Source organism: Cibotium barometz, chromosome 17 (assembly GCF_041138505.1).
Source record: "Cibotium barometz isolate CiBa-2024 chromosome 17, ASM4113850v1, whole genome shotgun sequence".
NCBI lineage: Eukaryota > Viridiplantae > Streptophyta > Polypodiopsida > Cyatheales > Cibotiaceae > Cibotium > Cibotium barometz.
Window position 1 is genome coordinate 48,342,531 of NC_141062.1, and position 14,650 is coordinate 48,357,180.

The window sequence follows — 14,650 nt, forward strand, 5'->3', positions numbered from 1 at the left end:
ATTCTTGACATATGATCGGCCAACACATGCTGTGTCCCCTTTCTTACGGCGGTAATTGTAAAGTTAAATTCTAATAGTAATAGCAACCAGCGTGTGATTCTTGCTTGGTGCAAGGTTTGTTCACTAAATATAATAAGGCTTGATGGTCCACGAAGAATACGAATTTTTTGGCCAATAGGTAATGTCGATACTTCTTGATTGCATAAACCATGGCCAACCCTTCTCGCTCTGTGGTGGTGTAATTCACCTCTGCATCATTCAATTGATGACTAGCGAAGCAGACTGGATAGTCCAATTTAAACTCACCGGGCTGTGCTAGTACGCATCTAATAGCAGAGTTTAATGCATCAATATATACATGAAATATGAAGTCCCAATTAGGGGGTCTAAGAATTGGTGTGCTAGCTAAAGCTTGCTTCAATCATATGCTTCCTGGCATTCCTCAGTCTATTCAAAGACAATGAGTAGCTTGTACAATGGCCTGGAGATTTTAGCATAGAAGATTATGAAGCAACGGTAATACCCAATGTGGCCCATAAATATTTGCACACCTTTGTAATTAGTGGGTGTGGTGGCAGTTCCAAGATCAACTTGACCTTATTGTCATCCGTGGATATACCATTCTTTGAGACAATGTGTCCCAATATCACACCGTGTTTGACCCAAAATTTGCACTTTAAAGGGTTTAGGGATATACGATATAATCGACATCGCTCAAACACCTTTCTTAAAAGCAAGCCAGATGGTCTGCCCATCGAGAGTGTGCACACAGATTATCAATGAATACCTCCAACCACTTCTGCAAAGTAGTCTTTAAAGGCTATGCACATCAATTGTTGGAATGTTTCTAGGGCATTGGTGAGACCAAAAGGCATGACTTTGTATGCAAACGTCCCCCACATTGTATTGAAAGCTGTCTTATGCTGGTCTTCTAGTGCTATAGATACCTGATTGTAGCCTGAAAATCCATCCAAGAAGCTGTAAGCTTCTTCACCAGCCACTCTCTCCAAAATATGTTCTGTATAGGGCAATGGATAATGGACTTTCCTAGTAGCTATGTTGACTTTTTTAAGATTGACACCACGTACCCTAAGTTTTCCATTCTTCTTTGGCACTATTAAGATTGGTGACAACCAATCCGTATGTTTTTGTCTCATAGATGATCCTTCCATGTTTGGGATCGTATGTTGCACCACCTCGGGTGGTACACCCTTCTCCTTGTAGTTCCAGGCAAAATAATCCTTAAACTCCTTGAGGAGAGTAACGAGCTCATTTTCTTCAGCCGAAGTCAAGTCCTTAGCAATATAAACAGGTTTGGCTTCCTCCCCTAGTCCTACAATATCAACTTCCTTGACTTCACAAGTAGGGCCATCGTATGATGTGGACAACCCATCTTCCTTAACCCTTTTTGCCGACCATCAGTCGTTCGCCGGGACCACTTTCCATTCGTCATTCAATAGTCTAGGTTTTGAAGTGGTCTGGTATTGAAAGCAAGTCTGGTATATCCTCATTCTCACTTTTTATTTTAGCCATGACTTTCTTGGCCTCTCTCTTGGCTTCTACCAAAGCTTTGTTTCGTTTTCGATGCCCAACTTTCGTAAGCTTAGGTGTTTTTGGTTCTTGAAGAATGACTTTCTCCTTATGTTTCCCTTCAAGTGATATCTTACTCAATTTCTCACCCCAATCCTTAGAAAACTCATCGTGTACCTTAGTGGCTTTGAGATATCTTAGCCATTGGGCATGTGTGGGTTTTCTTCGTAATAGGGCATTTTGTCGAGCAATATATCGTTTTTGCTTTCGCCATCTTTGGAGGCGTTGGGCGTTAGTACGGCCTTGTGATCCAGTCCCTTCTATGCTAGAGGCCTCCTCTTCTGATTCTTCATCAATGGTTTGCCAATTGACCATATAGACAGAGGTAGTGGGAACGATTCCAGATTCCACATATTGGGTCCCTTGGGTTGCATCACATCTATGGTAGCTAGCACATGCATCTAGTTTTCACTAAAATCCGGAGAAGGAAGTGATGCATACATTTTTGTTTCCTCTTCCTCTTTGAAATTTTCCACCATGGGCTGGCATATTTGTATGGATGTGGTTTGCTTAGTGACCAAATCATTACCAACAGTTGCCCTTCCATGGGGTGTACTCTCCACGTTCTCAGATCTATCTTTAAAATTTGTGAATCCCTACACACATACACATGATCTAATGCCCAATCGTGCACCAATTTCATGAATGGTCTCCCCAACATTATGTCATATGAGTCTGGTTAGCGCAGAAAGTCCATTACTACAAATGTATGATGGTAGCGAAACGTAAAGAGTTTGAGTTTCACATTCTCCAAAATCCCAATGGGCCTTGAAGATGTTCCGTCTGCCATTTTAGCAATTAGATCTACTCTTTTTAGATGAGGTTTTCCCCAGTTTTCCCAACACCGTTTTGTGATAATGCTAACCCCCACCCCACCATCCAGGATAGCTAGTGCCTGGTACCCATTAATGATGAATTAGGATTGTAGCATTGGTGTCGTCACTTTTGTAATAATGTCCCAATTGATTAACTAGTATCTTGATGACTTTGGTTGTTCTTTTCCTTGCGTGTTTTAGGGTTCTTTTTGCCAAAGGTGACATAACATCCTCTGTAGTGTTGACTGGCCTTAGTCCACCTTCTACCCATTCCTTTATGTCTGCCCATAATGTTGGTGAACTGCGTATCATTTGCGCTAATGGCATTTGCACAGAAGTGGATAGTACAACCATGAGGCTACCTATGTCTCTGGGTTCTCTGGCAATTTAGGGTTCCTTCCATGTGTGTGTCTCGTATCCATCCCTAGGGAATGAATGGATGGAGTCCTCTTGCGCATCTTCCTCAAACATTCTTGACATTGTGTGCCCTTGAGATCCCTCTTCCATCTCTTCTAGAATTGGAGTAGTAGGTACGTCCAATTCTCTTTCCCTTGTGGCCCATTTCTTGGATACATTGTATCACTGACCCAGTTAGCACTTAACTTGGCTTCATGAAGCCGTTGATATTCTTCTACTAAGGCCCTGGCATCTTTGAGCGTCCTTATCTTCTCTTTGGCATTTGGGTATTCATCTCTAGGTCAGGCTCTTTTTGGTTGACTACTTGATCCCCTTCTTCTCTAGATTGGGTGGATCCGGTGTTGATCATATCTTCTTCGGATCCATCTTGGATTGTGACCCTGGTGTCACCCTTATCCACTTTTTTCACTCTTCTTCTCTGACCAGTTTTGGAAGTGGTCGAATCTGCTCGGTTCTTCCCCTTGTCCCCCAATTGGGCCTGGGATCGTGTCAGGATATTGAGTGGCGTGATATTTCCAGGCTACACACTAATGGTCCGGACGGTGGCCTGGTTAGAAGTGGAAGTTGAACCACTCATGCGATATGGACAATCCTTGATCAAATAGTCAATGCCACATTTAGTACAAGTAAGTACTAGCATGTCATTGGGCAAAGCAGTTAATTATTGGGATTGGTGCGCATGAGCCATATTCTTGTTTGGACACGCAGCGATTCGATGCGGCCCACTATAGCCAAAACATTGTAGCGGTCCTCTCCTCATGTTTGAGTTTATATCCTTTCCCTTCCGCTATATCGTGGTTTGAAACACAAGTACTGGCCTGTTATTCTGTAGGACATAGAATTCTGGTGCGATCTCCGCAGCTTCCTCATAGTACTCTCCACTAAGTTCTACTTCATGCACCATATCAATATCTTCTAATAGCTCTTCAATCAATACTTGGTTGATTTTATCCTATGGTGGCTGTGGTGGTAGAACAGGCAGTGGTAGAGGTGAAGTGTCATGTACTCGAAACATCCCCCTAGGTAAATAGAAAGAGTTGGGTTGTCCTGCACAACTGCAATAATTTGTACAGGTGGTGCTGGTAAGGCCAATGGAACTCTAGGTGGTGCTAGTAGCTGTGCAACTATTTGGAACCTTGGATATCTGCACATGGAAGTGTCATGATTCCCTAATTTGGCACAGTGGGCACAATAGAGTAGTGGCCTCGCTCTTAACTGTGGACATTCGGTGGTAGTGTGATTCAATTTGCACATAGAGCACCACACCAATTCTCTATGGGGGTAAAGATGGGTATGCCCATGCCCAGATGTTTCTCTTCCCTCCTTTACCTTCAATTTCTTTAGTATTGCATTACTGAGCTCGTCTACAGTCATGTTTCCAATGTGCTTGCTCCGAGTTCCAATCTCTTGGTGACTTGAAACACGTGAAGTCGTTGTTGCCGAAGATATTCTGACATCCTCCGGTTGTGGCAATTCCAGCATATTATCTTCATATTCAATTTCTAGTTTGCAACATGCATCTAGAGTAGCCGGTCGGGCTAATATCAGATAATCATGCATCTTGTGGTCTCTCACTCCTCTCTGGAAGCAAGGCAATAACTGATTAGCCTTTCCCGTAGTTTGTACCTTGAATTTAAGTGCTTTAGTCGAGACACATAGTCTCTCATCAACTCCATTTCCTTTTGTTTGATATTGTGCAGCTGTGCCACATGACTCCATCTGTCACCACTTCTAGCAAAGCTGGGCACAAACACATTCTTGAGTCGTGTGAAGTTAACCTTATCCTTGGGTTTGAGGGTTCGAAACCATTAATGCACTTTCCCTTCTAGGGTCAATGAGAAAGCATGAATCATTGTTACATCATTGACTGGCCCGCAGGTTTCTCATGTGGATTCAGAAATCTCTACATGTTGAATAGGATCCCCATCCCCAGAGAATTTTTGAACGAGCTTGGAAATGATGTGTGGCTTCATTTGGGAGGGTTGGGATTCTAGAGTAGTGCCTAGTTCCTTGACCATTCCTCGGCCCATTTTCGCGGCCATATTCAACAGATCCATCCTTGTGGCTGCATTAAGATCGATGGTTGAATACACCCTTGGTCTCTGATAAATTGCTCCCCCTACCTAGACCTCGTCCTCTTCCTATGTTGGCTCTTCTAGGCATCTCCGGTCTGTGGGATGGTCCCACCACTTCATTTTGGAATGGCTCATCATTAGCCACCTCTATACGCCTTTGTAGAATTAAGAGTTCCATGTCCTGTAGGAACGTAGGATGATTGATTATCTGCTTGATGTCCTTTTTGGTGTACAGGCGGTCTTCCACTTCGCCCGCCGCTCTTGGTAGGTTATCCTCTTCTTTTAGGGTTACAAACCCTTCCTCCACTTTGGGCTCTTCATTAATGGGTTCTAAGTTTGGAATTTCTCCCTCACTTCTTTCCATGACTATTTCCAGCTCTTTACCCCATGATTGGAGTAAGTTTACACTTCCCATCTCCTTTTGTTCGGCTCTTGCCCTTCAAGTATCAAGATCTTGTTTCCTTAAGCTCAACTCTCGTAGTAGCTGTCGTTCCACCTTGATCCTTTTCAGATCTAACTATACTTCCTATGAGGTCAGGAAGAATACTTGACCCATCTGGCCACACTTTCCATGTCTCTTCTCATTCGGGGGGTGCCAGTGTTTGACAACCTCGAATTTGAAGTTTGGATAGGCACTTCTTGCCTTGGACCAATTCCAGCGTTGGTTGACAGACCCATGCCCGTAGATTGCACTCCTTCATCATTGCTGGTTTGGAGACCAAAAAATCCATGGGCTATATCAATGATACCGTTCGATCTGGTAGGGGAGGATGGTTTCTTCTCTTCCCCAAACCTAGAGTATCGCAGCCCTTCTTCCATGGATTCTTCACTACCTAGGTGATTTGATGCACTATCGTCTCAGGAGTAGGTCATCTCCGATGAGCTTTCCAAACCTCAAGTGCATGTATATATGATTTGATAAGCTATTTTTCTGTCCCAATTAAATTTTGGTTAGATTTTGTCGACTTGTTTCTGAGGTCGTGAGATTCTAGAGAACAGTTCACGGCGTGAAGTGTCAGAAAATAGTTCACGTCATGAACAATTTTTTGCACTTTCACATGTTTAAAATTGTTGTTTTTGGACTCAAAATTCCATGTTACCTTGTTATGATTTTCAATTTTCTCAAGACTTCCTTAACCTTAATCTGACTATACGAAGTTCGTGAGTTGGAATTGATTAAGGCGTGAAATTGCAGAAAAAGTTCATGCCGTGAAGAGAGAAGGTTTCACGTCATGAAAAGCAATTGTTGGTTCACATTGTGAAGGGTTCTAAAATGGTTCACGTCATGAAATGAAAATGTTTCACGTCGTGAAGTGCTCTGAAATAGTTCATGTCGTGAATGATTTTCTACGCGCTCACACGATTCTTAATTTTGTTAGACCTCGTGGTGTCAAGATAAGGCTACCTATTTTTGGTAAGGTAATCTCGTGAATTGCAGCGTTAATCGTGGCGTTGATGCCAAGAGCGGTTCACGGTGTAAAGTTACAGAAAATGGTTCACGTCGATTTTCTTGCAGTTTCACGTGGGAACTTCCCGTGTCGTTGACTAAGGTGATTTTGGGTGCAAAATACTTATCCAACTATTTCTAAAATGATTGTGCCACGCTTAAGGAGTGTAATACAAGTTCAAGGCACAATCACTGGATCCTTATTTTTTCAATTTTCATTTCTAGTGGGCAACCAACCAAAACAATTAATCACATTCTCATAGAGGGACTTGGTAGTAGATCTCACATTCTCTGAGCATCTTACATAGCTTTGGCCCTCAGCCCACTTTGTGAAGTAGTGGGTGGAAATTGCTATGAAATAATCGGTGGAAATTGCTATGAAATAATCGGTGGCAATTGCTATGAAGTAATCAGTAGCAACTATTATGTGAGAAGTAATCGGTGGTGGCTATTATGAAAGTAGTCACTCGTTAGTGACTATTATGAAAGTAGTCACTCGGTAGTGACTATTATGAAGTAACCGGTGGCAATTGTTATGAAGTAATTAGTGGCAACTGTTATGAAGCACATCTAGGTTCCCTTAGCAGTTAGGCTAATAGGATCCATAAAATCTGTGTGCTTTCTAGAGTTAGGGTTAACAGAGAACCCACTGGTTATGGGGGATCAAAGAGATCCATGGTGGGTGCGAGTAGTAGAGAGTGAGCAAAGAGATATAAGATTCAAGAAGATGATTTGCACCACAAACTTAATAGGATTGATTAGAGGAGCTTTGTGCCGAACACAAAGACATATGACAATGCCACCAAGCAGGGTACAGTAACAAAAGCCAATGGCACCAGATAACAAGTCCTGATCACTGAAGATCTAATTCGTGAAGCTCTGTAGCTCCCACCACCAGTCAAGATACACGCACATGCCTTTGACAAGATGCCTATGGATGCTATGTTGAAGAAGAGCTCCTACAACTCTAATGGAGCTGAATATGAGAACATCAGAGATGAAGCCACAGAGGATGCATGCAGGGCCATGTCTTTAATCATACAGGTGAAGCCAGTGGACCGATATAATAGGGTATTACTTAACAGAATCACAAAGGTCCATGAAGAAAAGAAGGAGGACTGGGCATATTATATACACATGGAGATTGAAAACTACCTCAAAGCCCATCAATCAAAGATATGCAACCCGTACAACTTGATGACACAGGTATTGAACCATGTGGCTCAGAGGACCCTTCCAGAACCAGAACCAACAGAGCAAATGCAATTGGCACTCCTCCCAAAGCAACCAGCACACTGACTGCTGAGATGCAAGAAGGGAAAGCTGTCCTCATGGAAACAAAGGCAATAATGAAGGAGATCAAGAGAGGAAGAAAAAAGAAGACAGAGAGGAAGATGAGAGGTGCCATACCAGATGTGGTTGAGGAAACACACAGGATTGAGGCTGAGCTCACACAAGAGATCAAGTCGTACAGGAAGTACTTGAGCAACAGGAAGCCACTGTCAGCCAGGCCACACAAGAAGAAACACAGCAGATGACTCCTCCTCAAAGCCCAGCTCAACTAATATTAAAAAACTTGTTTCCACTCAAAAATTCTACTATGTTAGACACACCTGCGGGGATGCAGCCAGAGACTGGAGTAGAAGTAGTGCCAGTAGAAGAACCCTAAGAGCTTGAAGAAGCAACATCGCTCCTAGTGCAAGTCCCAACAGTAGCGCCATTGGATATAGGTAAAAGGCCAAGAGTTGAAGATACACCCAGTCCAAGAAAAAGAAGGTGTCTGAAGGACGAAGAGATGATACCAGAGCTGTTATTCCTACAAAATCTAGATTATGAAAAATTCTTTCAGGAAAAAACGGTGGAAGGATTGGATGAGTTGTGCTGAATCTACCGCATGCAAGACTGGAAGGGGTAATGGCCCCAAGTGCTTCACTGTGGGAGTAGGAGCAACGAGTATGGAGGTGCCATCTCCTCATAACACATATGCTTCATGATTGTAATGCTACAGTCTGGAAGCAAATTCAAGAGTCCAACAACCAAGTATAGACCCTGCAAGAACACCTGACAGCGGCAGAGGCCACACATAGAGATGTGATTATGAAGAGTTTAAAGGCCACCGAGAAGCAAGAGACCAGGTACCAGGTGCTAGAAAATAATAATTTGGTTCTCAGCCAAACTATTGTCCAAAGAATTAAAGAGAATACGGATCTAAAAACACAGCTGGAGTAGGCTAAAGAGCAACTTTAGAAGGAAGTTACCCATAACAACAAGCTAGCAGCCATCCATGCCCAGCAAGTACAAGAGCTCCAGCAGACGTCCCTAAACAAAGAAGAAGAGCTACAAAGCCAGATCCAGACGCTATCCTTAAGTCTGAAGGAGGCTGAAAGCAAAGCTACCCACTTGAAACAAGAAAGAGAATAAACGAACAAGGCACATGTGGAGAAGGTTAGAGCCCTTAATGATACCATTAGCACCAATCAAGCTGAGATGTAAAGAATGGTGATTGCACACCAAGAGGCAATGGTGCAAGTCACCCAACAGTTTACAAGACAGTCAAAGATTGGCTGCCAAAAGACTTCAAAGAATCACAGAAGCTCAGGGAAGGGAGGCTACCACCAGACGTGCGTAAGAGGAAGTAACAAGGCGCTTCGAGGAGTTGGATGCTGTAAGGATGGTCAGAGAAACAACCATATCAAACCTCCTCAACACCAATGACTTCCATATACAAGAATTGGAATGACAACTGGCCATACAGGACCGAAGTCAAAGAGAAGAGTCTATAGATGAAATGTGCCTACTCCTTAAGCGAGCCTCGGAGATAGGTCAATTGCCTGTAACTCATCGGGCCCCTCCTCAAACTCTTACTCTCTTTTTTTTCTACACTAACCCTCTCATTGCTTCAATATGTTATAAATCTAGGTGAACTAACCCTCATTAAGAAAAATACTGAGCGTCTAGGTGAACTAACCCTCATTAAGAAAAATACTGAGCGTGATGCTGATCCCACTATCATTATGTGAATTTTGGGCGGGGATGTAGTATTAACTAATCCACTAGATATTTACTTTTATCCATTGCACCCTATTATGCTAAACCTTCGTAGTTGGTGTCGGGTGCTCCAAAACTCTGAAATCCTAGACAACAGTGTCGAAAAATTAGACCTGTTTGTTCCAGGATGATATTCCTGAAACACCGACGAACTACGAGGTGGTAGCACAAAGTTATGGATTATAAACCATGGGTGGCTAGAAGTCTACAATACTCACCATCACTTAAACTTATGTGAATCTTCCTTATATCACCCTTTTGGTATTCTAAAACTATACCATAATATCTATAAACATTTAGAATCCATGTTAACCAATGTCCTATACACTTTTGATAAAACACATATCGAATATCCTAACATAAGTTCTGAGGACATCACTAAGCTCCAAGATTTTATGAAACTCCACAAGCCTAGCCACCCACCCCCCAACTTAGGTCATGGTCAAGAAGAGACATCCAGTACATTATCTAACCCTACTTACCCTGTGTATTTTAATGTAGCCAGCAAATTACTTAATCCATATCATAATGCTCTGCCTATACTGACAAGTCTCAAGCAGATTGCATTTTTTCCACTCTCTCTTCTCTATATATAGAATTTCCCACTAACCCTCTCGCCCCTGAGGAGGTACTGGCACCTGACCCGTCTCCCCCACGGCAAACTCAGGAGGTGCGACATACTCTCCCTCAAGACAATATTGAAGCTTTTATTGATGATACTATTTTGGAGTCCTTGTCTGGTGCAGATTATGAAGGCTTCATATGAGCTAGCAATCCACTACTAAAGCCAAAATTAATAATCAAGGTGTTAATGCAAATCACACCATTTGAGCCAACTCAAAGGATTCTACCAATGGCCTACTCCAATGTCACACCAACAAAGCAACATTATGTACCGTACCCTCTCCGAGCACCTCACCCAGATTTAGAAGAACTGCTACCTTTGGCTGGAGAGGGCACCTTGTGGTCTAACGTGGCATGGCATACCAAATTAGCCAATCCACAATTGGCTGACCTGTTGAAATCAAAGTGGTAACATTTACGATCAGTTATTGCTTCCATAGGTGGAGGAAAGCTCACCCAGTCCACAGAAGAGGGGGCTATACAATAGTTATCACACAGATGATACACACCCCAAGTTGGAAGATTTTGGAATACAACTAGACTAGAGAAAGGAATTCCTAACAATTCTAGAATATAGCCATGTATATATGTGTGCGCCACCAACTCAACGAGTTGATCCCTTGTACATGCCACTAAAGAGGAGATGGACACCTTTGGAATTTCAAAAAACCAAGTAGTGAGATACGCATGTCTATTATAACTTCCCAATCTTCATGCCAGCTACATTTACAGACATAAGGGAACAAAGAAAACAGATGCTAAATTGGATACAGGCATGGTGTCGTATCCCGGACCCAACAATAGTGGCCAGTGTTAGATTCTTAAAATTGCTCGTGGTCCTAATCGATCAATCCAAGGAACGATATGATGGGTATGAGGCTGAGCAACTACAATTTGATATGAATCAAGGTCCATCTGATAGAGGCATGATGTTGTACTATCATCGCCTAAGGTGTCTTCGTGCGCCTACATGCATGTCACATTCGAGGATATGGTCGACACTGGGTTCTGGAGATCACACTCAACATTTAGAAGAATCCTCAAAAAGCTTCAATCCCACTGAAACTTCTACCGTCATGAGTTCGGGAACCAGATCTTTTGACCTCGGTTTCTGAGGACAGAACCTACATCAGGTAGGGAGGGATGTTAATCCCATTTTTGATTAACAAGTATGGTCCTCCAATTGAGGACATTAATAAGTGTCATGTAAAGGCACTACAAAAGTCGTACATTATGAGATATTGGCCACCCAAGGCCTTAGTTAAGTAAGTTTTGGGCGCCCAAGTATGAATAAGGGCCAAATGTATATAAGACATTTTCTCATAATGAATAGACACAATCCCCCTATGTGCTATTGAGAGCTCTTCTTTGTGTCTTGAGAGAGATTGAGAGAGAGCATTCTAGTACTTGTGCCTCTTCTATGCTTGTATGTTGCATGCTTGTATTGGAGAGTAAGAGAGAGTGATTGCCTTATGCGATGGTGCGAGCAACTCTATAGTGATAGCGTGGAGGTGGAGCTTGGATGTTTGGAGCTTAACAAGTGAGCTTGGAGGCCTCAAGGGACTCAAGTTTGAAGCATTGGTAAAGTGCGCCCCATGACAGTTGTGTTCTATTGCTCTTCCCTTAGGTGAATGCATTGAGTTCCCTCTTGGAGGTGTGGTAGCCCATAACACCAAGCCAAGAGCATAAACAAGACGTTTATTATTCTCACCACCAAGACAAAAGAGCACAAGTTGCACTCACTCTATGGGCCTACTTGACCACCTACAAGGTGTAACAACACACCTTTCCAACTTGCACTCAGACTTGGAGCAATCATGCCAATGGAATAGTCACACTTATAAGATGGTTGTAACAACATACTTTTTCAACTTACATTCGGGCTAGACATAGTCATGCCAATGGAACAATCAGGCCTACAAGGTGGCTTTTAACAACACACCTTTTTAGCTTACATTTGGGCTTGATGTACTCACGCCCAATGGAAACACTTGCCTCTAAGCCTTCAAATTATAGCACATTGTCCTAGTTGGGTGATATGGTTAGTTTAGTCCATCTTAGCGAATCCTAGGGTGACCGACATGGGTGGACCTATGATATGCTAGTTGGGTACTAGGTGATACACTGGGTACTGGGTGATACACCATTGGGTACTAGGTGATACACTAGGTACTAGGTGATACACCATTGGGTACTAGGTGATACACTCGTGATACACCAGTGGGTACTAGGTGATACACTGGGTATTGGGTGGTACACCAGGCATTGGGTAGTACTGGGTGGTACACTAGGCACTGGGTACTAGGTACTAGGTGATACACTGGGTATTGGGTGGTACACCGGGCATTGGGTAGTACTGGGTGGTACACTAGGCACTGGGTATTAGGTACTCGGTGATACACTAGGTACTAGGTGGTACACTGGGTGATACACTAGGTATTGGGTGATGCACCACTGGGTACTATGTATAGAAAGAAGCCTTTAGTAGCCTTCTTTGTTATAGTTAGATCATTAGTTGAGATATATCTTTAATGCATTATGCACCTTTACTAGTGTATAGGTGGTTAAATTCCATCACTTTTTGCAATAATTCAATATTGTTCTCCACCTCTCTTGCATTAAGTTATTTGTATTGTGGAAGATTCTATTGTCTATGCGAATGCACAAGTCATATTTTCTTATAATAAGTATAGTTTACTTTTTTTGCATGGATCTCCTTTGGGAAGATACTTTTTTTTATATGGATCCCCTTTGGGAAGATGCTTTGCCATCTCTCAAAAACAAACTGTGAAAAAGATAGTGAATTCCCTTTGCATTGTTCTTTTACAAGAGGGAGACAAATCCTCTAAAGGATCCACCATGATGTGAGAAGGAAGTTATTAAAACTGTGAAAAAGATAGTGAATTCCCTTTGCATTGTTCTTTTACAAGAGGGAGACAAATCCTCTAAAGGATCCACCATGATGTGAGAAGGAAGTTATTAAATTTTTCTATGATGTTTTAGAGTATGTTGGTCATTGTAAAAATACATATTTAGCTATTTAATTAGCCATTTATTAGGGATTATGGTCATATAAAGTTTTATACCTTTCATTTTTCCAATTGTTGAAGTTATTAAAGGGGTCTATGTCTTGATGTTATCCGCATGAGCTCTCTTTCTCATTTCTTACGTGATCTCTTTTTTACTCTCGCTTATCGCAAGCTATGTTTCTTGCGTGAGCTCTTTTTCATTCTCACTTCTCACGAGCTCTGCTTTTCACGCTTTCTCTTTCTGGCATGAGCTCTTTCTTGCTCTCACTTCTACTCGCGGTTTTGCTCTAGCTTCTACTCACGGTCTAACTCTCGGTCCTTTACTGCTTCTTGCCTTCTTCATGTAATGCATACGTTGATCTATTGGTGAGGGTGTAGAGGGCAGAGCCCATGGGTGAGCATCTAGGTGAGCATCTAGGTACGCTTTTTTTTTTTTTTGGGGGGCGGGGGGGGGGGTGTTGTATGTGTAGTAGGTGTACATGCGGTTGTGTTCATATGCATGTGCGGTGTGTGCACGCATAGGTGGGTGTGTTTTATGTGTGTGTGCATGTACAATAGAGTATGCACACCCTAAGATTCATTCCATCCTTGATGCTCCTGCCACCATGTCATCAAGATTTTATCATTTTGTGTCAACTAGCAAATGATAAAGTAGTTTTCTAGCAAGGTATCAATCCAGTGAGAAGCTGCATCAACTTCAAATAGAGAGTCCTAGGTCTCCAAACATAATCAACTTTGGATTTCGACTTCCTTTTGCTATACTAATCCACTTTTGGAGTTTTGTCTATATTTCTAAAGTAGTTATACTAAGGTTTTATCTATCTTAACCAATTTTAATGAGGTTTGGAGTGGTAATCCTCATGCGATACAAATGTTATGCAAATGTTCAAGCTCAAGATAATGTTAAGACATGAGAGAAGAAAGAGATATGATGAGATGGAAATGGTAATGTATGGCCCAACCTCTCTTTACCTACACTACTATAGTAGCTCAAGTCGGAGAGTTGCAAAAGAGCAGGGAGAACAATAGCTATTGCATAAATCGAAATGTAGAAGATTTGAGGAATTGGCATGAAGTAATCACCCTTGTTGGTCCACATTGTTCTCTTCTTACAAAGGAGTCAAAGAAGTTTTTTAATGTGTGAAAAATATTGAGCACTATTTGAGGCCATAACTATGAAGGGTCTAAAGTAACTAGCCCAAGCCATTATCATCCTTACCACACAAAGTTATAAGCATGGGTGGATCTCCGTGGTTTTTTCTTAGGAAGCTACAAGAAACCAAGGAGGACAATAGGGTTGGGCACTTCATTGAAGTACTAGCTACCAAAATCACTAATAGAAGGTAGATTGCACCCATTTTACTAACCAAAGTACTTTATATGCTATTAGATTGGATCCCCTAGAGGCCAAAAGGCATCACAAAGATATCTTTGACTTACTAGGCATGCGACTTATCCTCACATCCTTAAGGCCGGCCAATCAAGAAGAAGAGGAAGATTGAGAAGAAGACCAAGACCAAGACCGAGCCTTCCTTGGCCAACATCAAATCTCTTTCCTTATTAGATTCAAAGTCCACATTTCAAAATAGCTTTTGCTTGTTGGTC